This window comes from Acinonyx jubatus, chromosome E3 (assembly GCF_027475565.1).
Source record: "Acinonyx jubatus isolate Ajub_Pintada_27869175 chromosome E3, VMU_Ajub_asm_v1.0, whole genome shotgun sequence".
Classification (NCBI taxonomy): domain Eukaryota; kingdom Metazoa; phylum Chordata; class Mammalia; order Carnivora; family Felidae; genus Acinonyx; species Acinonyx jubatus.
This window is the reverse complement of record NC_069398.1, coordinates 36,356,993-36,379,107: the sequence shown is the minus strand read 5'-3', so window position 1 is coordinate 36,379,107 and position 22,115 is coordinate 36,356,993. Positions and strand designations below refer to the sequence as shown.

The 22,115-nt window shown below is 47.1% G+C and overlaps 1 long non-coding RNA gene across 1 annotated transcript; it reads left to right on the top strand.

Annotated features, from left to right (window-relative positions):
• The first annotated feature begins 193 nt into the window (after window positions 1–193).
• Window positions 194–22,108, top strand: LOC128313660 (uncharacterized). The gene is made up of 3 exons (XR_008294661.1): window positions 194–693; window positions 15,187–15,304; window positions 22,071–22,108. It is a non-coding gene; the product is annotated as an uncharacterized LOC128313660 (long non-coding RNA).
• Window positions 22,109–22,115: the final 7 nt, after the last annotated feature.

Below are 22,115 nucleotides of genomic sequence, written 5' to 3'. Positions count from 1 at the left end.
TGTGGGTTCGAGTCCCGTGTAGGGCTATATGCTGACAGCTCAGAGCCTGGAGCCTGCTTTGGGTTCTCTCTCTCTCTCTCTCTCTCTCTCTCTCTCTCTGCCTCTCCCCAGCTTGTGCTCTGTCTCTCAAAAATAAATAAATGTAAAAAAAAAAAAAGAAAAATGTAATGGGGCGGTGGATGGGTCAGTGCCTCCATGGAACCGAGGGCACCGCATCCTTCACTGCCTCCACCGCCCGCAGGGGGCGCCCAAGTCCGGCTCCAGGACTCACGCCGGGCATGCGCGCTCTGCCGGCGTCTTCTGCCTGCGTTCGCAGGACCCCGGCCTCCTCAGGACCAGCTGTGGAGGCTCTGGGAGGATGTCGGGCCGTGTTCACGCTGACAGAAATTCAGTCTTCCTTAGGACCCCCTGTGGAAGGTTGGGGGGACGGAGAGCCGCGTCCACGCTGACGGGAGCCCGGACTCCTCATGATCCTCTGTGGGGGATTTGGAGGGACATGGGCCCGCGCCCACGCTGAGGGGAGCATGGGCTCCTCAGGACCCGCGCTGGTGACTTTGGGAGGACATGGGGCCCCGTCGACGCCGACAAGAACCCGGTCTCCTCAGGACCCGCTGTGGAGGCTTCGGGAGGACGTGGGGCCGCGTCCACGCCGACAAGAACCCGTCTCCTCAGGACCCGCCGCGGGAGGAGCAGGTGAGGAGAAAGCGAGGCCCGGTGAGGAGGAGCTTCCGAAGCGGGGAAGCTGAGCGGGTCGGTGTTCAGGGGACGCGGCGGGGAAGGGCCCGGCATGGCTTGGCGCGCGGTGACACTCTGTCCCCCGCGGGGCTGTGCTCGCGGCCGTCGGGTCTTCCCGCTCCGGGCTCCGGGGCCGCGGGGCCGCGCGTGCGTGTTCCTGCTCCACGCCGACTCCGTTCCCGCCGCGTCCTCACGTGCGGTTCGCGGTCCGGGAGCAGGTGTCTGGGCGGTGCTCGCGCTCCCGCCACTCTGGCCGCGCGGGGTCCGTCCCGCCTCCGCGCGCGGCTCGGGGTGTCGGCCCTGTGTCTGCGACGGCGTCGTGGGGAGTTCGGTGCGATGGCCCCGGATCGGCAGATCGCTCCGGGCGGGGCGGACGCGGTCACAGGGTCGATTCCTCCACGTCCGGGAGCACAGATTGGCTTTTCATCCCTGTGCGTCTTCCTCCGTTTCTGTCCCCAGTGTCCTGTCCTCAGAGAGCAGGTCTGTCACCTGCTTGCTTAGACTCCCACCCCCCCAACCCCCGCCCCCCGCCGGCACGTCGTTCCTTGTGATGCGGTTGTAAATGGGACCCTCTCTTCGCTTCTCTTTCCCACGGGTCGTCGGGAGTGTGTCGATGTGCACGTGGTGTTTGTGTGTTGCTCTCGTGTCCTGCGGGTGCGCTTACTTACTAGTTCCGTTTCCCTTAAATAGAACGCCGCCGGTTCCCACCAGCAAAAATGGGTTGATTTGGGAAGAAGAGAGCATTAACCCCCCCTGTGACTGGCCTATTTCCCTCGGCACGACGACTGCAAGGTTCAGTCCGTGTCGTGGCAGGTGTCAGAATTCCCGCCCTTGGGGAGGCCGAGCCCATTCCGTCGCGTAGAGACCGCATCGTGTTTACTTATTCGTCCGGCCGCGGTCGCTCGGTTGCTTCCTCTTCACAAAGAGGCTGCAAGGAACACGGAACAGGAATGTCGGCTCAGGGCTTCGCTTTCAGTTTCCGGGCGTGTGTGCAGAGGTGGAGTCTGTGTTAGTTTCCTGAGGAGCCACGTGCTGTTCTCTGCGGCCGCGCCATGTTACTTCATTCCTTTCTAGGACAGAATAATATTGGGGTTCGTGGGTCTGCCCCAGTTTGTCTATCCCGTCGCCCCCAAGGGTCATTTGCATACTTTCTACCATTCGGCAACTGTGAGCAGTGCTGCTGTGTGTGTTTGTGCACGTGCTCTTTTTTCCAACTACTGTTTTCAATTCATCCGGATACACATCTAGGAGTAGAGTTGTTGAGTCACGTGGTAATTCTACGTCTTCATCTTTTTGAGGAAATGCCAAACTATTTTACACCTAGGCTCCACCCTGTTAGGTTTCCACAAGTTCGGTTTAAGGGTTCCAGTTTGTCAACATCTTTGCCAACATTTGTTATTTTGTAGTTTTCCTGATTATAGCAATTTTAGTGTGTGTAAAAGAGGAACTGGTTTAAATCTTCATTTCCATAAGCATTAATGATGTTTAACATCTTTCCATGTCTAATCACTAGTCCTATGATCTCCCTGGGGAAAGGTGTATCCAAGTGCTTTGTCCATTTTAAAAACTGGGTGTTTTGTTGTTGTGGTTGATGATGATGAGTTGTACAAACTATTTACGTATCCTATAAAACAGACTCTTACCAGACAAATAATGTGCATGTATTTTCTTCCATTCTAGACATTGTCTTTTCACTTTTGGGGTAGCACCTTTTGCTGTCCAGAGGTTTTTAATTTGGGGGAAATTAAATTCATCTATTTTTCTTTCCTTGATTGTGCTTTGGTGTCAGCTCTAAGAGCATTGTTAAAGTCAATGGTCATGAACATGTATCTCCATTTATTTCTCCCAGAGTTTATGTAAGTTTACCTCTTACAGTCAAGCTTTTGGTCCACTTTGAGTCAATGTTTTTATGTGGTGTGAGGGTAAGGGTCCAATTTCATTCCTCTGCGCATGGATAGCCAGTTGTCTAGCACCCTTTGTTGCAAAGACCATCGTTTCCCCCAACATCATGTTGTCCACCCTTGTCAAAATTCAGTTGATGATTGATGAAAGGGTATATTTCTGGGTTTTCGTTTAAATCCCGCTGATTTGTATGTATATCTTTATGACAGTATCACACTGTTTATTTATTGTTGCTTTGTTTTGAAGATCTGAAATGGGGAAGTATGCGCTTCTACCTTTGATTTTTTCGATTAGAGTTAGGGTTTTAGGGTTGGGGTTAGGGTGAGCCGTTAGGGTTCGGGGTTTGGGGTTCAGTGTTAGGGTGTTAAGGTTTGGGGTTTGGGTTCAGGTTCAGTGTTCGGGGTTCGGAATTCGGGTTTGGGTTCGGGGTTCGGGTTCGGGTTGGGATCGGGTTCTGGTTTAGGGTTTAGGGTTAGGGTTTAGTGTTAGGTTTAGGGTTAAGGTTAGGGTTTAGAGTTAGGGTTTAGGTTTCGGGTTCCAGTTTAGGATTCAGGTTAGGGTAAGAGTTTAGGGTTAGGGTTAGGGTTTATGGTTTAGGTTTAGGGTTAGGGTTTAGGGTTAGGTTTAGGTTAGTGTTTAGGGTTAGGGTTAGGGTTATTGTTATAGTCTTAGGGTTGGAGGGTTAGGGTTAGTGATAGGTGTTAGGGGTAGAAGGTTCGTGGTTAGGGTTCGGGTTTGGATTTAGGGTTAGGGTTATGGTTAGGGGTAGGTTTAATTTCAGGGTTTAGGTGATTTTCTGAGTCAGGGGTCTTGGGTTAGTGTCAGGGGTTATTGTTAGGGTTTAAGATTAGTGGTTAGTGTTAGGGTTAGTGTTGAGTCAGGGTGATGGTTCGGTTTAGGTATTAGGGCTTAGTGTTAGTATTTATGGTTTAGATTTTATGTCTTAAGATTACATTAGAGGTTAAGGTTAGGGATACCTCCCTTGAGTTTCCAGGCCCTGAATCCATAGCAGTTCAGTTGTGTACCTAAAGGGCTGAGTGGAGGTTATATGGGATGGTTTAGGTCTGTAATAGTCCTTTGATTGCAAGTGAGGTCAAATATTTTGGACACTGGTCTGGTAGCTCCCAGGAATCCTCTCGGGCAGCTGCAGGATGCTCTGGGAAACGACATAGTGATGTTCCAGGTTCCATGCCGAGTGACCCTGTACCACTTCTGGACCCCAGGCGCGTGGTATTGTCAGACTTTGGTATTGGGTCCCCATGGGGAGAGAGCCTTAAATAGGGCTAGTTTTCGTTCCAGGGATGTTACCAGGGCTGAATCGACTCCAGTCTCGTGATCTCCCTCGAGGTCTGAAGTGAGTGTTCATGCTACGGTGCAGGTCAAGTGTAGGGTTAGGGTTCGAGATAGGGTTAGGTTTTGGTTGAGGGTTGTGGTTACTGTTAGGGCTAGGGTTAGGGTTAGTTCCCAGTAGGGTTAGGGTTAGGTCCCAAGAGGCTCCAGGCGATGAACCCACAGCAGTGCAGAGGGCTTTTCGAAGGGCTGAGTTGAGGGCACAAGGGAGGGTGCCGATCAGGATTAATCTTTGTTTCCAAGGTAAGACAACTCTATTGGCCACTGGTCAGGTAGGCCTCAGGATTACTCTGGTGCAGCTCTAGTCGTGCTTTGGAAATGACGTGGTGATTTTCCAAGTTCCATGCCGAATATATCTGCACCGATTCTTGAACCCGTGTGTGTGCTGTTGTCAGATGTTTGAACTTGGTCCCCATGGGGAAGGAATCATAGCTAGGGTTAGGATTTGGTCCAAGGAAGTCGCCAGGGCCGAGCGACTGCAGTATCTTGATCTTCTCAAGTTCTGAATTGAGGGCCCATGCGAGGGTACGGATCAAGTGTAGGGTTAGGGTTAGAGATAGGGTTAGGTGTAGGGTGAGGGTTATGGTTAGGGTTACGGTTAGGGTTAGTGTTATGTCCAGCGTTAGGTTCCAGGAGGCTCCAGGCACTGACCCCACAGCAGCACAGTTGTATCCCCGAACTGTTTATTGGAGGACACTAGGGAGGGTGCCAGTCAGAAGTAGTCTTTGGGTTCCTAGGCCAGACAAAAGTGTGGGCCACCCTGCGGTGAGGCCTCAGGAATCCTCTCGTGCAGCTGCAGTTGCGCTTTGAAAGAGACATGGTGGTGTTCCACGTTCCATGCCACGTATTTCTGCACTGATTTTCGAACCCATGTATGTGCTGTTGTCAGGCTTTGGAATTGGGTCCCCATGGGGAGATAGCCTTAGCTAGGTTTAGGGTTCATTCCCGGGATGTCGCCAGGGCTGAAGCGACACCACTGTTGTGAATTCCATGGAGGGCTGAAGTGGGGCACATTTGTGGCTGTGGGTCTGGTGTTGATTTTGTGAGACAGATAGGGTTAGGTGTAGGCTGATGGTTATGTTTAGGGTTATGTTTAGGGTTATGTTTAGGGTCAGATTTAGGTACCAGGAGTCACCAGGCACTGAAACCACAGCAGAGAAGTTTTCTCCCCGAAGGCCTCAGTGGAGGACAAAAGGGAGGGTGCCAGTCAGGATTAGTCTTTGGGTTCCAAGCACACAAATGTATGGGCCACCCTTCATTTAGGCCTCAGGAATCCTCTCGTGCAGCTGCAGTCGCGCTTTGGAAATGACATGGGGATGTTCCACGTTCCTGCTGTGTATTTCTGCACTGATTCACGAACCCGTGTTGCGTGCTGTTTTCAGACTTTTGAATTGGGTCCACATGGGGAGAGAGCCTTAGCTAGGGTTAGGGTTCGGCCCTGGGAAGTCCCTGGGCCAAAGCGACTCAAGTTTCGTGATTTCCCTCATGGGCTCAATCGAGGGGCCATGCCATTGTGTGGATCATGTGTAGGTTAAGGGTTAGAGATAGGGTTAGGTGTAGGTTGAGGGATAAGGTTTAGGGTTAAGGTTAGGGTTAGGGTTAGGGTTAGGTCCCACTAGGCTCCAGGCACTGAACCCACAGCCAAGCAGTTGTCTCCATGAAGTGCTCAGTGGAGGACACAAGGGAGGGTGCCTGTCAGGAGTAGTCTTTGGGTTCCTAGGCCAGACAAATGTATGGGCCACCCTTCAGGTAGGCTTCAGGAATCCTCTCGTGCCGCTGCAGTCACGCTTTGCAACTTACATGATGATGTTCCATGTTCCATGCCAAGTTTCCTGCACTGATTCTCGAACCCATGTGCGTGTTGTTGTCAGACTTTGGAATTGGGTCCTCATGGGGGAGAGAGCCTATACTAGGGTTAGGGTTTGGTCCTGGGACGTCGCCAGGGCTAAAGCGACCCCAGTTTCGTGATGTCCCTTGAGGGCTGAATTGAGGGCCCTTGCGAGGGTACGGTTCAAGTGTATGGTTGGGAGTAGAGATAGGGTTAAGTGTAGCATGAGGTTTATGGTTAGGGTTACGGTTAGGGTTATTGGTAGGTCCCACAAGGCTCCAGGCACTGACTCCACAGCAGAGCAGTTGTCTACCTGAAGGGCTAAGTTAACTACAGAAGGAGGGTGCCGGTCAGGGTTAGTCTTTCAGTTCCAAGGCCAGACAAATATATGGGCCACCCTTTGGGTAGGCCTCAGGAATCCACTTATGCAGCTGCAATCACGCTTTGCAAATGACTTGGTGATGTTCCACGTTCCTTGCCAAGTATTTCTGCACCTAGTCTCGAACCGTCGATCGTGTGGTTGTCAGACTTTGGAATTGGGTCCTCATGGGGAGAGAGCCTTAGCTAGGGTTAGAGTTCGGTCCATGGACGTAGCCAGTGCTGAAGCGACATCAGTGGTGTGAATTCCATGGAGGGCTGATGTGAGGGCCCATGAGCGGTTGTGGGTCTGGTTTAGTTGTAGTGTGACAGATAGGGTTAGGTGTAGGGTGAGGGTTATGATTATGTTTAGGGTTAGGGTTAGGTCCCAGGAGGCTCTAGGGACTGAACCCACAGCAGTGCAGTTGTCTCTCAGAGTGGCTTCATCGAGTGCACTAGGGAGGGTGCCAGTTTGGATTAGTCTTTGGGTTCCAAGGCAGACACTTAATGGGTCGCTCTTCAGGTAGGCCTGAGAAATCCTCTCTTGTAGCTGCAGTCGCATTTTGGAAATGACATGGTCATGTTCCAGGTTCATTCCGAGTATTTCTGCACCGACTCAGGAACCAATTTGCATGCTGTTGTCAGACTTTGGAATTGGGTCCCCATGGGGAGAGAGCCTTAACAGGGTTAGGGTTCGGTCCAGTGATGTCGCCAGGGCTGAAGTGCCTGCAGTCTCGTGATCTCCCGGGAGCGCTGAATTTGAGGGTCCAGGCAAGCGTGTGGATCAAGTGTAGGGTTAGGGTGAGAGGTAGGGTTAGGTCTAGGTTGAGGGTTATGGTTAGGGTCTGGGTTAGGTCCCAGGAACCTCCAGGTACTGAACACACAAGAGTGCAGTTGTCTCCACAAATGGCTGTGTCGAGTACACTAGAGAGGGTGCCAGGTAGGATTACTCTTTGTGTCCAAGCCAGAGAAGTGTGTGAGATGTCGCGACCGGCACGACAAACACCGAGGTCAGGGTCCTGAGGGTAGGGGAATGCAAGAAAAAAGAGAGAAGAGAAAGTTTGGGAACAGGAGGGTCCCCTGGGCTGATGGCCCGACAAACACCGAGGTCAGGGTCCTGAGGGTAGGGGAATGCAAGAAAAAAGAGAGAAGAGAAAGTTTGGGAACAGGAGGGTCCCCTGGGCTGATGGCCCAAGTGACGGCTTTATTGTTGCTGTACACAATCTTTTATAATATAAGACTCTTATGGATCAGGTCATTCTAAGAATAAACAGGTTTCACATGATCACTGCCAGCCAAAACATTTAGTTCTGTATACCTTGTGAACCTTGTGAACGGGTCACAAGACCTTGTTGATAGATTGCTAGTAAAACACAGTTCCCATGTTTGTGTCTATCTGACTCGGGGTAGAAAAAGGGAGGTAGCATTACTGCCAACACCTGCAGACCACAGTCTTCAGGAATTAACTCTCTCAGCCTTGACAAGGCTTTCGTATGCCCTTGAAAGTGGGGGAATGGGAGGGGGAACCACCGGGTTGGCGTGAGTCAACAGAGAACGTTGCTCGACCCGGTCTCAGCCTGGCGTCGGGGCCCGGCCCCCCACAATGAGACAGTCTTCGGGTAGGCCTCAGAAATCCGCTTTGTAGCTGAGGTCGCGCTTTCGAAATTACATGGTGATGTTCCCGGTTCCTTGCCGAGTAATTCTGCACCGATTCTCGAACCCATATGCGTGCTGTTGTCACACTTTTAAATTGGGTTCCCATGGGTAGAGAGTCTTCACTAGAGTTACAGTTCAGTCCAGGCTTATTGCCAGGGCCGAAGCGACACCAGTGTTGTGAAATCCATGGAAGGCTGACGTGAGGGCACATGTGCGGCTGTGGGTCTGGGTTAGTGTGATAGATAGGGTTATGTGTAGGTTGAGGGTCATGGTTAGGGTTATGGTTAGGGTTAGGGCTAGGTCCCAGGACCTCCAGGCACTGAACCCACAGCAGGGCAGTTGTCTCCCTGAAGAGCTGAGTGGAGTACACTAGGGAGGGTGCCGGTCAGGATTAGTCTTTGGGTTCTAAGGCCAGACAAATGCATGGGCCACCCTTTGGGTAGGCCTCAGGAATCCTCTCGTGCAACTGCAGTCATGCTTTGGAAATGGCATGGAGATGTTCCATGTTCCGTGCCGAGTATTTCCTCACCGATTCTCTTACCCTTGTGAGTGCTGTTGTCAGACTTTGGAATTGGGTCCCCATGGGGAGATAGCCTTAGCTAGGTTTAGGGTTCGGTTCCAGGAAGTCAATAGGGCCAAAGCGACTCCAGATTCGTGATCTCCCTCAGGGGCTGAATTGAGGGCACATGGGAGAGTGTGGGTCAATTGTAGGGTTAGGTTTAGAGACAGGATTAGGTATACGTTCAGGGTTATGGTTAGGGTTATTGTTAGGTTTAGGTGTAGGTCCCAGGAGGCTCCAGGCACTGAACCCACAACAATGCCGTTGTCTCCACGAAGGGCTGCGTTGAGTGCACTAGGAAGGGTTCCAGTCAGGATTAGGCTTTGGGTTCCAAGGCCAGACAACTTTTTGGTACGCTCTTCGATTAGTCCTCAGAAATCCTCTCTTGTAGCTGCAGTTGTGCTTTGGAAATGACATGGTGATTTTCCAAGTTCCATGCTGAGTTATTCTGCACTGATTCTCGAACATGTGTGTGTGCTCTTGTCAGAGTTTGGAATTGGGTCCCCATGAGGAGAGATCCTTAGCTAGGATTAGGGTTCGGTCCAGGGACATCTCCAGGTTTGTATTGTCATCAGTGTTGTGAAATCGATGGAGGGCTGAAGTAAGTGCACATGCTCAGATGTGGGTCTGGTATAGTTAGTGTGATAGATAGTGTTAGGTGTAGGGTGAGTGTTCTGGTTAGGGTTATGGTTAGGTCCCAGGAGGCTCCAGGCAATTACCCCACAGCAGAGCCATTTTCTCCCTGAAGGGCTGAGTGGAGTACACAAGGGAGGGTGCTGGTCAGGATTAATCTCTGGGTTCCAAGCCCAGACACATGTATGGGCCACCCTTTGGGTAGGCTTCAGGAATCCTCTCGTGCAGCTGCAGTCGCGCTTTGGAAATGACCTGTTGATATTCCACGTTCTGTGCCGAGTATTTCTTCACCGATTCTCTAAACCATGTGTGTGCTGTTGGTGGAAAATATACAAATGTATATTTTCTGATGGAATGATATCTACATTGATGTCATTCGTGTGTTAAAGTGCACTAGTATGATTGTATGACTATCAAGTCTTTAAGTTTTTACTTTTTTGTGTATTGGATGCTCTCAAGTTGAGCGCATTTATGTTCACAATTGGATCTTTTTGTTGGATTGTACCTTTTAGTATTATAGTGTCCTTCTTTGTCTCTTGTTGCAGATTTATTTTTAAATCTATTTTGTCTGATATAGGTATGGCTACTGCTGTTTTCTTTTGAGACTTTAGTTCTATAATTAGTCTCTTTTAGGTAGAAGATTGATGGGTCCTATATCTTATTCATTCTATCACCCAGTGCCTTTTATTATGAGGAGAGAGAGCACAGCCATGGGAGGGCAGGGTGGGGGAATGGGGGAAGATAGAAAGAGAGAGAATGAGAATGAGGATGTATCTTAAGCAGGTTCCATGCTCAGTGCAGAGTCCACTTGGGGCTCAATCCCATGATCCTGGCATCGTAGCCTGAGCCGAAATCAAGAGTAGAAATCTCGGAGTGCCTGGGTGGCTCAGTCGGTTGGTTAAGTGTCCGACTTCGGCTCAGGTCATGATCTCGTGGTTCACGAGTTCAAGCCCCGCGTCGGGCTCTGTGCTGACAGCTCGGAGCCTGGAGCCTGCTTCCGATTCTGTGTCTCCCTCTCTCTCTGAGATTCCCCCCATTCATGCTCTGTCTCTCTCTGTCTCAAAAATAAATAAACGTTAAAAAAATTTTAAAAACAAAAAGATTAGAAATCTCAAGCTATTGAGCCATCCAGGTGCCCCTATTTGTCACCCAGGGCCTTTTTTTTGAGCATTTATTCTGTTTCCATTCAAAGTAATTGATAGACATGTACTTGTCTTTTATTACTTGATGTTGGTTGTTTCTGAATCTTTCTGATCCTTTCTTCTTTTTCTCTTTTTTATGGTTTGCTGGGTTTCTTTAGTAGCTCAGTTGAAATTGCTTGTCTTTATACACTGCATATGTATTAGTGGTGTTTGATTTGTGGTTATTATTAGGTTTGTACCTAACCACTTCTTCATATAGAAGTCTATATTAAGTTGATAGTTGTTTAAGTTTGAACCAGTTCTTTACTCCTCTCCTCCCCGTGTTGTAGATATGTAGTGTCATATTTCAAAACGTTTCATATCGCGAATACCTTGGCTGATGTTTTATAGATATACTCATTTTTATTGCTTGTGCGTTTCGCATTTTAATACTGTCACTTTAGGTATTTCTTTTCCACTTAAAGAGTCCCCTTTAACATTTCTTGCAGGGGTGGTTTGTTGGTTATGAACTCGCTTAGTATTTATTTGGGAACATCTTGATTTCTCCTTCCATCTGAGTAATATTGTGCTGGATAGACTCTCTTTGGCTGCAGATGTTTTCCATTTGGCACCTTTACCATACCGTGCTGCTCACTTACGGTTTCAAAGTTTCTTCTGAAAAACATCCAGTGATAGCCTTATGGGGTTTCCCTTGCAGGTAACTGTCATCTTTTGTTTTCCTGCTGTTAAAATTTTGCTTTATCACGACATTCTGCATTTTAATTACTATATGATTTGGTGCGGATCTGCTTCTGTTGAATATATTGGGGGTTCTTTGTGCCTCCTGCTTCTGGATCTGTTTCCTTCCCGCACTAGGGAAATTTTCATCTATTGTGTCTTCAAATAAATTTTTTGGTTCTATTTCTTGGAGTTCTGAGAATGAGAAATAGGACAGGAAAGACCTATTGAAGGTTCTCTGATGAATCACTAGATTTGCATGTGTGGAGGATAGATTTGGGACTGAAATGAATAACCTACCTTTAACTTCAAAGAACTAGAAAAAAACTACAGTCTACGTCCAATGTTCTCAAAAGGGACAAAGTAATCCATATGAGAGTAGAAACCAATGAAACTGAGATCATGAAATCAATAGAAAATATGAAGAAGATCAAAAGTGGGTTTTCTGAAGAGTGAAACAAAATTGTCAATACTATACATAGACTATGCTAAGACAGAGGACCTTATTCAAAAGAATTATAAATAAAAGAGTAGACATTACACCTGATACCAAAGAAACATAAAGGAGACAAAGAGGCGACTACGGCCAAATTAGATGCCAGCAAACCGCCTACCTAGAAGAAATGGATAGATTCTTAGAAACACACAACCTACCAAGACTGTATCAGGAAGAAATAGAAGGTTTGCACAGACCCATTAAAGGAAGACTGCATCAATACAAGAAGATAACCAATGCAAGTATATTGAATCAGTAATCGAAATTCTCTCAGGGAAGAAAAGCCCAGGACCAGGAGGATTCACTGGTGAATGTGAATAAACGTTTGTAGAAGAAACTAACAGCAGTTGTCTCACTGATTCAAAAGGAATGAACACCACCAAACTCATTTCATGATACTGGAATTACCCTGGTAGGAGCCAGAAAAGGATACTACCTGAACAGAAAACTATAGGCCAGTATTCCCGTGATGAATATAGATGAATAATTCTCAATAATATACAGGCAAACCAAATTCAGCATCACATTAAAGGGATCATTGACCATGATGAAGGGTTTTTTCCCTGTAAAGGAAGGATGTTTCAGAAATGCAAATCAATAAATATGACCCCTCACATAATTGAATGAAAGAAAAATCAACCAGAAACCAGACTCTTAAGTATAAATAGCAAAGGGAGGGTAACTAGAAGGGAGGTGGACAGGGGATGGGTTAAATCGGTGATGGGCTAAGGAGGGCGCTAGTAGTGAGGATCACTGGGTGTTGTATGTAAGTGATGGATGACTACATTCTATACCTGAAACTAACATTACACTGTATGTCAACCAACTGGAATTTAAATAAAAACTTGAAGAAATAAATACTAAAGAAATACATAAATTTAAACTAAATAAATACATTAAAAATTTTTTTAATGTTTATTTATTTTTGACAGAGGGAGAGAGAGAGAGAGAGAGAGAGAAGGAGAGACAGGGCATGAGCAGGGGAGGAGCAGAGAGAGAGTGAGACACAGAATCCGAAGCAGGCTTCAGGCTCTGAGCTGTCAGCACAGAGTCCAATGCGGGGCTCAAACCCACAGACTGCGAGATCATGACCTGAACCAAAGTCTGATGCTCAACTGACTGAGCCACCCAGGCACCTCATACATTTTAAAAATTAAAAAGAAAACTCATGTGATGATGTCAATAGACACAGAAAAAAAGTTCTCAGAAAATTTGGTATCCATTTGTGCTAAAAAATTCTTTAAAATTCAGTGTAGAAGGAACATATCTCCACATAAGAAAGGCCATGTATGTGAAGCCCACAGCTAACATCATACTCAGTAGTGAAATTGTGAAAGATTTTCCTCTAAGATCAGGCACAAGACAAGGATGCCCTAGACATGTGAAGGGGATTGGGTGATACAGGCTTCTGGGTATGGAATGAATAAATCACAGATAGAAGGTATAGCATAGGGAACATTGAGAATGGTACTGGAATAGTGATGCATGGTGACAGGTGGCAGCTACACCGGTGTTAGCACAGCAGAATGTATACACTTGTCCAATCACTATGTTGTTCATCTGAAAGTAATGTAACATAGTGTGTCAGCTATTCCCAAATAACATGATTTTTTAAAGTAAGGTAAAGGAATGAAATAAAAAGTTTAATGTAAAAGAACCTGTTAATATCTAACCAAGAAAGGCAGTAAAGTTCCAAACTAGAAAGTCACCATATCAAATTCTATAGCATTCCTATACATTAACCAAATTATCTAAGAAGTAAAGAAAACAATCCCATTTACAATAGCATCAAAAACAATAAAATTTATAGGAATAAATTTAGCCAAGGAAGTGAAAGATCTCTCTACAGAAAACTCTAACACCTGTGTACAGAAATGGAAGAAATTCAATTTGGATGAAAGAAACAGGAGAACACACAAGTCAGTGAAAAGCCATCCCACGTCCATCTTTTGCAGGAATTAATATAGATACAATGTCCATACTACCCAAAGCCATCTAGAGATTCAGTGCAATCTCTATTAAGACTCCGATGCAATTTGTATGCAATTAGAAAATCATATCCTAAAATGTATTTGGAACCACAAAAAGACCCCAAGTAGCCAATGCAAGAAAGAACAAAACAGGAGGCATCACACTTCTTGATTTCAAGCTGCATTCTAACACAAAGAAATCAGATATATCACTGGCATAAGCACACACACAAGACAAGGGAACGGAAATTGAGAGCCCAAACTAAACACATTCATGCACAGTCAACTAGTATTTGACAAGGGAGTCAAGAATACACAGTGGAGAAGAGTAGTCTCTTTTTTAAAAAATTTTTTTAACGTTTATTTTTTTTTGAGACAGAGAGAGAGACAGCATGAACAGGGGAGGGTCAGAGAAAGAGGGAGACACAGAATCTGAAACAGGCTCCAGGCTCTGAGCTGTCAGCACAGAGCCTGATGAGGGGCTCAAACTCACGGACCGCGAGATCATGACCTGAGCCGAAGTCGGACGCTTAACCGACTGAGCCACCCAGGTGCCCTGGAGAAGAGTAGTCTCTTGAATAACTGGTGCTGGGAAAAATGGATATTCACATGTGTAATGTGTAAAGCTTAGCACCTTATGTTATACCACTCCAAGAATTAACTAGAAATGGATTAAAGATGTAAATGAATGATACAGAAACAAAATTCCTCCTCATCATTTCAGCTCTTACTATGCCAACATGGAGCTGTTGAGGTGGTGAAGGGCTGGGTGGAGAGTAGTCCTGGAAATAGAAGACTGTGTGTGTAGAACAGACTTTCTTTAGTAGTCTGGAGTTATCCCTCTGATCCTTTAAGACTAGCCACTTCCTTCCCTACGTTTGCAGACACAGCTAGTACCATGCATGCTGCCAGCAATGCACTGCTTTGTCTCCTCCAACTCCTAAAAGCTCTAGGTGGGACCCAGTGGGAAGGGTGGAGTTTAGTGGCACCAATGATGCCCTGTTGAAGCCAGATGGAGGGGAAGGAGACAGGTACCATTCCAGCTTCATTGGGGTTCAGGTATGTTAGTATTGGTGTTGGATTTTTCACCTTTTACCCTAACACATCTCAAAAGTTTAATTTCTGTCCTGTAGGTCCACGTGGTTTCCAGAACATTTCCTCCTTTCCCAGAAGTGTCCTCCATGTCCTACTCCATGGGCTGCCCTTTATCACTATCTGTGGGCTTTGGGCCACCTCCACCTTCACCAAATTGGGGTCCTCTGGGACCTCACCTTCCACCTCCACCATCTGGAAAGATGATATGACCAGTATGAGTTGACTTATAAAACACGTTTTGTCTTTTACTTGTTATGTGTTTGGAGAAGATGCAGTGATGGCACCACAGGGCTTTCAGGCCAGCCTGAGTGAGGATGTTGTAACGTGATTCAGGTTTCTCAGGACGTGCATGAAATGGGCAGTCATTTCCACATAGTGAGCTGGGCAACACATGTCTCTGATAGAGAAGGAAAGAGGCCTTATACATGCTGACAGACATAGCACTCCCTAGGATGTCGCTTGTACAGAGACCATGTGCTGGGCTCTCTGAGGGATGAGACACACCACTAACTTAGTTTCTAGTGAGTTGAGACCTGAGCTGTTCACAGCTGCTTGATTAGTTATAAAAACACCCGAACCAGGGTCCTGTAAACCTTCCTCAAGAGACAGGATCAGATCTCCCTCTTGTCCTCAAGGGTCACCCGAGACACCTGAAAAACCCTCTGCCCCTGGTAAGGGACCCGAGAGTGTGAATGAGTTGAATATAATGAAACATGTTCAGGATGGTTTGTTTTTCTTCCACACAGTCTATGCAGATCAGAATCAACCTCCATCTACCTCCATCCTTTATGAGACCTAGGACGTGGTGCAGCTCCCATGGGGAATATCAGTTGTGTCTCTACCAAGGATGCAGAGAAAGACAAGGTAAATTCTGTTGCCTGTTTCAGTTGCAATGATTTCTGGAAAATTTTATCTGGCCTTGTCTGGGTTTCTATGTCCTCTAGTGTCTTTACTGCTTGACTTACATCCTCACAAGCCTCCAGGCTTCTCCAGTTTAAGATCATCATGTTAGCTAGAGCCTCTGGAAGCCACAAGTGCATGGAGGCTGAGGACCACGTGGCTCTCACTTTGTGTTTTTGGAAATAACTTGAGGAGGGTGACACTTCATTGCACCCTCAAGTCTTCTGGAGCATCTGACTCCTTCCACACCTTCTTTACATGGGATTATCCTTATTATTTTCATTTTTTCCTATTTTAGTGTAGGTGATGAATTTGTTCAGAATGTCTGCTATGAGCCTCGTGACTGGAATAGATAAAAACTCTTTCCAACATTATATTGTCTGCTTTGTGCAGTGCTGAGGGTTTTTAGAAAAATTTCAGAATTCATTACTGGTCCTTCTGTGTTGGTAAACATACAATGGAGAATTTCTCCAGTTGTCCCCTTCGTGGAAATACTCTGAATTTTTAGAAGCAGCATATGTAATTAAAAATGTATACGGAACTGTAGTCATGAAGGGAGAGAATCAGTGATTACCTGCAGGGCCAGTATCTCACAGAGTTCTTCAGTTGTGTTTATATGACCAGGTTCTCTTGTGTCCCGGGAGCAGTTGTAATTGGTACTTTGTCTCATGTTACCTTATGGGAGTTTTACACCTGAAATCGAGACATGTTTCTGTTCATTCTTTTATGTAGAATTTCTACCTCCCTTTTACAATGGGACAAAATAGCTCTGCAATTCATATTGTATTTAAAAGCTGAATTACCTGTGAATTAAGATAAACATACTGGAGACCAATGAATGTGCACAGGTAATGTGTTTCTCTCAGAAAACACATTTTCAGGCCCCCTGCAGGACTCCAGGAATCCCCATCTCCTCAGAGGTCTCTGTGGCCTTGCACAGAAGATGTCTTTGTCAGGGAGGGAAGCAGAGTGAGGACAGGCATGGGATGGCAGGTTGAGCTTTGACCCTGGGGTGGCCCTGAATCTCTGTGTGGTGCTGGGCTTTTCTTTCATTCCTTCATGTTCTGTCTGTTCTCAGTGTGAAAATAAAAAGTCTGCATATCTGGTGGAAGAGGACACCAGAGGGGTCCTGGACACAGATGCCTGCCTCCTGGAATACGCTCCTTTATTAGACTGGCATTACTGCCATCAATCTTCTAGAATAGGACTCCTTGGCTTTCTGCATTTGTAGACATGGGCAGTGACGTGTGGCGACAGTAGTTTTTCCTTGTGCTATCTGGTACCTTCGGGTTGTAGGTGGGACCTCGTGGGAGGGTAGAGTTTTCTGGCACTGATGCTCCATTCTGCTAGAACCCGTGAATGAACAAGGGGCCAGGTGCTGACACCTGCTTCATTGTGTTTCAGCTCCTGTGGGCGTTCTGCTTCTGTCTGTCATACCAACATACCTGTCACTTCTGTTCTGTAGGTCCCTATGGATTCAAGAGGACCTCCTCCTTTCCCAGGTCCACTCTTCAGGCCCTTCCCCACAGATCCCCTTTATCACTGTTCAATGGCTCCATGAGCCACCTCCAGCTCTTTGGTGTTCTCATGGACAGGACTCACCACTTCCACCTCGACTATTTGTGAGATGATCTGAACAGTATGAGTTGACATGTTCAGCTTCTGTGTAGTTGAGTCTTTGAGAAGATGTAGAGATGGCCTCACAGGCTTTGTAATGCAAGGGTGTTGCTGGATGAGGACACTGTTAAAATTCCTCAAATTTCTCAGGACATACATATGTTGGGCTGTGTCATTTTCCATTGCTGAGCTGGGCTATATATGTCTCTTGTGGAGAAGGAAAGAGTCTTTTAATAGAAAAGCAGGCATATCAGTTCTGTATATGTGCCTTGTACACAGTCCATGTCCCTGGCTCTGTGAGAGATGAGGCAAACCCTTACCATCAGGGGCTTCAAGTGTCCTAATGGGGAGAGAGTCACATGCATTAAATGACATGGAACTTCTGATCTACAATAGTGGAAGCTCCAGTAATGGGTCCTCAAGTACAAAAGATGGAGACATGAATCTCATGGGAATGAATTGGAGGTTGTGCATGAGAAGGGAGAGCTGAGATGGTGCAGAGGGGAGGGTATTAGATTCAGTGAGATGGAGTTGGAGGCCATTTCTGGCAGGGCCCACAACCTGGGCAGGGAGAGTGAGTGCAGCATGAAGTTCACACAGAGCTGCTGCATGGGTTCAAGGACAGTTCATGCAGGTATCGTCTCTGAAATGTCATTGTGGCCAAAGTGCACCTAGTTCTTATCTAAATAAAGACTATTGTTTCCCTTGGTTTTCTGAAGGTTCTGGATCTGTGTGAAAGAATGCCCTGGAGAATTGTATTTTAACTTGGTTCTTATGGGATGCTTGTCTGCCTAAGTTTGTGTGCCTCTGTGAGACTAAATGGGACGAAAGGTTGATCAGCTGTGTGGCTTCCTTGGCCTTCAGCCCGAGTCAGACTCTTAGCGGGGAATTCAGGGTTGATCAGGAAACTCCCCTGCTGGACTCTTGCCACTGCACTCCTGACCCTCCTGTCACCACCCTCCATGAAGTTTTGCATCTCTGAAACTTCCCTCACAATTTCCTGAGGCATTGCCTGGGATCCTGCTGTCTCAGCCCTAATGCCACTTCTCAGTGGGGCCATCTCAGAGCCTCAGCTTTGTAATCTGAGAAGCAGGGACAGTGTTGGTCTCTGAGGTCAGTGCGATGAAGAGGTGGTTAAGCACATAAGGAATTTGTAAAATGTATGGGATGAGTGGGCATTCACCCTTCTCAGGGTGGAAATGAATGTATCTGCACACAGAAGATCATCAGATGTTCATTCACTTTCATGAAACTAAGGGTATAATGCCTAAGGCTGGGAGATTGGCAATTCCTGTTTCAAAAGAGACAGCAAAGACCCCTGTGTTTTTTCTATTAAAATTCAGGTCCTACTTTACAAAGAAGGAAAAGATAAGTATGAGAATGTGTACATTCAGGGATCTACATCTAAGATCTGAGGTAGACACCCAAATGCAGCCACACAAATATGTGCTCATTCAAGGACACAGATGTATTGTAGGAGAAAAATGTATAGAGGAGAAGAGAAGATCCCTTTGCAATAACTCAAAATCACTTTGACATAGAGGGCAATCAGTTTGAAATTTTTTTTTTTAAGATTTTTTTTTAACATTTATTTTTGAGACAGAGAGAGACACAGCACAAACGGGGGGAGGTCAGAGAGAGAGGGAGTCACAGAATCTGAAACAGGCTCCAGGCTCTGAGCTGTCAGCACAGAGCCCGACGTGGGGCTCAAACTCATGGACTGCGAGATCATGACCTGAGCCGAAGTCGGAAATGTAACCGACTGAGCCACCCAGGCGCCCCTGAAATTTGAATAGGACACTGAACCATTACAAACCAGCTGTGGTTATTATATATTTAGAGATGGTGTGTAATCTGCCCCTTGGTCTGAATGCTTTCCCTGCCCATCCCATCCCCTCCGCTTTGTCCTTTCTAATGTCCCCTAATATACTTGTCACAGTTGTGTTTCTGTGTCAGCATCTGCTTCCAGGAAAATCGACACTCATTCCCCGTCAAGTGTACACTTTGAGGTTCCCATATATGCAGTTAACCAACACATCGTATGTACAGTATTGGTGGAAGAAGACAGATCATTCTTTGGGGTTGTATTGCCTGGAAGGGACCTATAGTTCCATCTGAGGAGTTAGATGCATCCTTTAGGGAGCTCCATCCTTTAGGGTGGTTAATTCTGTAGATACTCATGAGCACACGGCATGCATGCTAGTTGATGGGGTTTGTGCTGATGAGCAGGGCAGGTATCTGTCTCCAGGAAAGGGTCTATTTTGATGGTGAGGAATGGATTCAGGAGACCAGTAAGGAGGCCCTGCATTAATTCAGCTCTTGTCCCCTTGTGCACCTTACCAGCTGCCCCTAATAGCACCAATCCAGGTGGCCTCCAAGGGGGCAAATGGCGCAATTTTTGTGGTGAGTCACATGATGTCCCACAAAGCTTCCCCTGTTGCCTTATTGAGGGATGGGGAGGGCAGAGGTCCACGGTCTGAGATAGGTTCCTTTGACACCACCCAGGAGAGTGGTGTGTAAGCATACGGCTCCTTCTACATCAGCGAATCCAATCTACATCAGGGACCATGAACCCTGTGAGCCCCTTTTTCCTTCCAGCTTAGGGAAACAGCCAGCTCTCCAGCAGCTTTTGGGTCATGGCTGGGCCACCATGGGTAAATGTCTGGCTGTCCCCATGCTGCCAGCATTGCTATAGCAAATGTCAACGTGAGCAACTGCTGTACAGGGGATTCTCCTCTATTGTGATCGGGGCCTGGGACAAAACATGGCAGGAGGAAGGGAGAGACAGGAGTGCCCTGTGCTCCTGGACAGGGCTGCATGCACAGAGCAGATATCCTGAAGCCTGGGGAGAGGTGGAGAAAGAGGCAGGCAGGGAGAGAGACACTGAGTAAGTGATAGGGGAACTGGGCAGGTCCTGGAGAGTGAAAGGAAGAAACAGAGAGAGGTGTGGTTAGAGAGAAACTGAGACAAAGAGGACGTACAAGGACAAAGTAGAGACCTGGTCCAGGAATGTGGACGGGGTGAGATGGGCCAGGGGAGAGGGGATGTCTGAAGTGGCTCTGAGTGCTGGGGCAGAAATGGCTGCTATCACGGGCATCAGAGTTCTGTGAGTCCAAGACTCCAACATCCCTGGGGCCAAGCTTTGCAGAGGTCATTGCTTTTGAAAAGATGGGTATCCCTCATTTCTCCTGGAATTGTGGGGCTCATCCTCATGTTCTGTCATGGAGAGGGATGTCTTGAGGGACAGTGTGCTGCTCTTTGGCAGGTAAACTCCAGAGCCCGCCCTGTGGGGAGGGGACCCAGACCCATCTCCCTCACTGCCCCAGGCCCTGTTGGATTTCCCCACCGCTCCCTACCAGCTGGTCTTCCTCATGTTCTGAACCCAGGCATCAGGCATTGTGTTGACCCCAGGTCCGGCAGTCTGGACCTGGCAGAGTTGAACTGCTGATATTGATAAAAAGTATTTGACAAGAAGGTCCATATTCTCCCTCTGGAACTAGCGGTGTGCATCAAGATCGTGGGTTTCTATCCTCCTGTCCACTGCCAAACTGAGGATGCCAGATGGTAGGTGAACCCTTTAAAACACCATAGTCTTCTCTTACATCAAATTCAAAGACATTTTCTTGTCCCAGCTTTAATTCTGAAGAGATGGCAATTAGTAATTGAAGGCATAATGGTCCTATAGGAATTTGCCCTATATGACCAATGGACACTATTTCACCCGTCTGTATCCATAAAGCACATTTCATTGGAAATATTAGCCAAGGATACATAGAGTAAATTCATAACAGATGTGTAGCTCCCTGTAAGTTGCATTCTGACCTTGTCATGTATGTGTCATCAAAGATATCATTAGTGACTTTTCAGATAAGCTTTCAACATCAAGATGGTGATGTTAGAGAATCTGGTGTAAGTGGAATTTCACAGATTCTAAATTAGGAATGATTTTTTAATATATAATGTTTCTGTTTTTCTTTTTTGGAGAGAGCCTGAGTGGGGAAGGGGTGGAGAGAGCAGAAGACACCAAATCTGAGGCAGGCTCCAGGCTCTGAGCTGTCAGGACAGAGCCTGACGCAGGGCTCAAACTCATGGACTGCAAGATCATGACCTGAGTGGAAGTTGGACGCTTAACTGACTAAGCCACCCAAGCGCCCCAGGAATGATAGTTTATTGTTCACACATTTGTTGTATTAGTTTCAGGCATACATTTTAGTCTTTCCATATGTCTGTAAATTATGTTGTACTTAAGCACAAGTGTAGCTATCATGTAGAAGCATGCAACAGTATTATTACAGGATGGACTCTCTTCCATTGGCTGTCCCTTGTATCCCTAGGACTCATTCATTCCGTAGCTGGAAGCTGGTATCTCTCTCTCAAAGGTGTTAATTCTTTATCTAACCTAAACACTATGGTGGTAAACACGATGACCTCTTGTTCAGCGTGTGTAAATTGCTGGTCTATTTTTCTGGGAACGTTACATAAAGCATTACAAAGGATGTCATTACATTAATAAATTCGGTTTCATTCTTCACTCACAAGAAAGGAGAAGGAAAAGATTTTTTGTGTTCCAGGCCCTGTCACTAAGACCCTTCCCATTGTGGAGAACAGGCTGGGTTGCTCAGAGCACCTTCGATCCCTCAGCTGAGCAACCAGGGCTTTCAACATTGCAGGAATTCCCATGGTGGCCAGCAGAGAGAGCTCGAGCACCACACACCCGGAGGGCGGTTTCCTCTGCCTGGGCAGTGATGGCCAGCAGAGGGCGCACCATCGGCTTTTCTGACCCAGGGCACCTGAGAGCAGGAAGGGTCGCTGTTGCTCCCAGAGGACTCAGGGCCTCTGCCGCTGCCTCAGGACAGAGAGTAGAGCTGCCTTTCCAGCGCGTTCTGCCGCCCACCCCAGGGGAGACCTTGGGAGCCTTGCAGCAACTTGGCATCTCCTGAGCCACCGGGGAGAAGCTGCCTTGTTGTACTGAGTGCTGGGGAGGGGGCGCTGGGTGGCTTCCCCGGGCAAGCTGGTTGCTGAGCAGCACAGGCCCTTGCATTTTCTGGGCTGTCCCCATGTTTCATTCCTCCCCTTCCCAGACAGTATTTGAACAAGACGTATTTTACTAAAGGACTCATGGATTGCGGGGTCCCACGACATCACCTCATCATGCAGT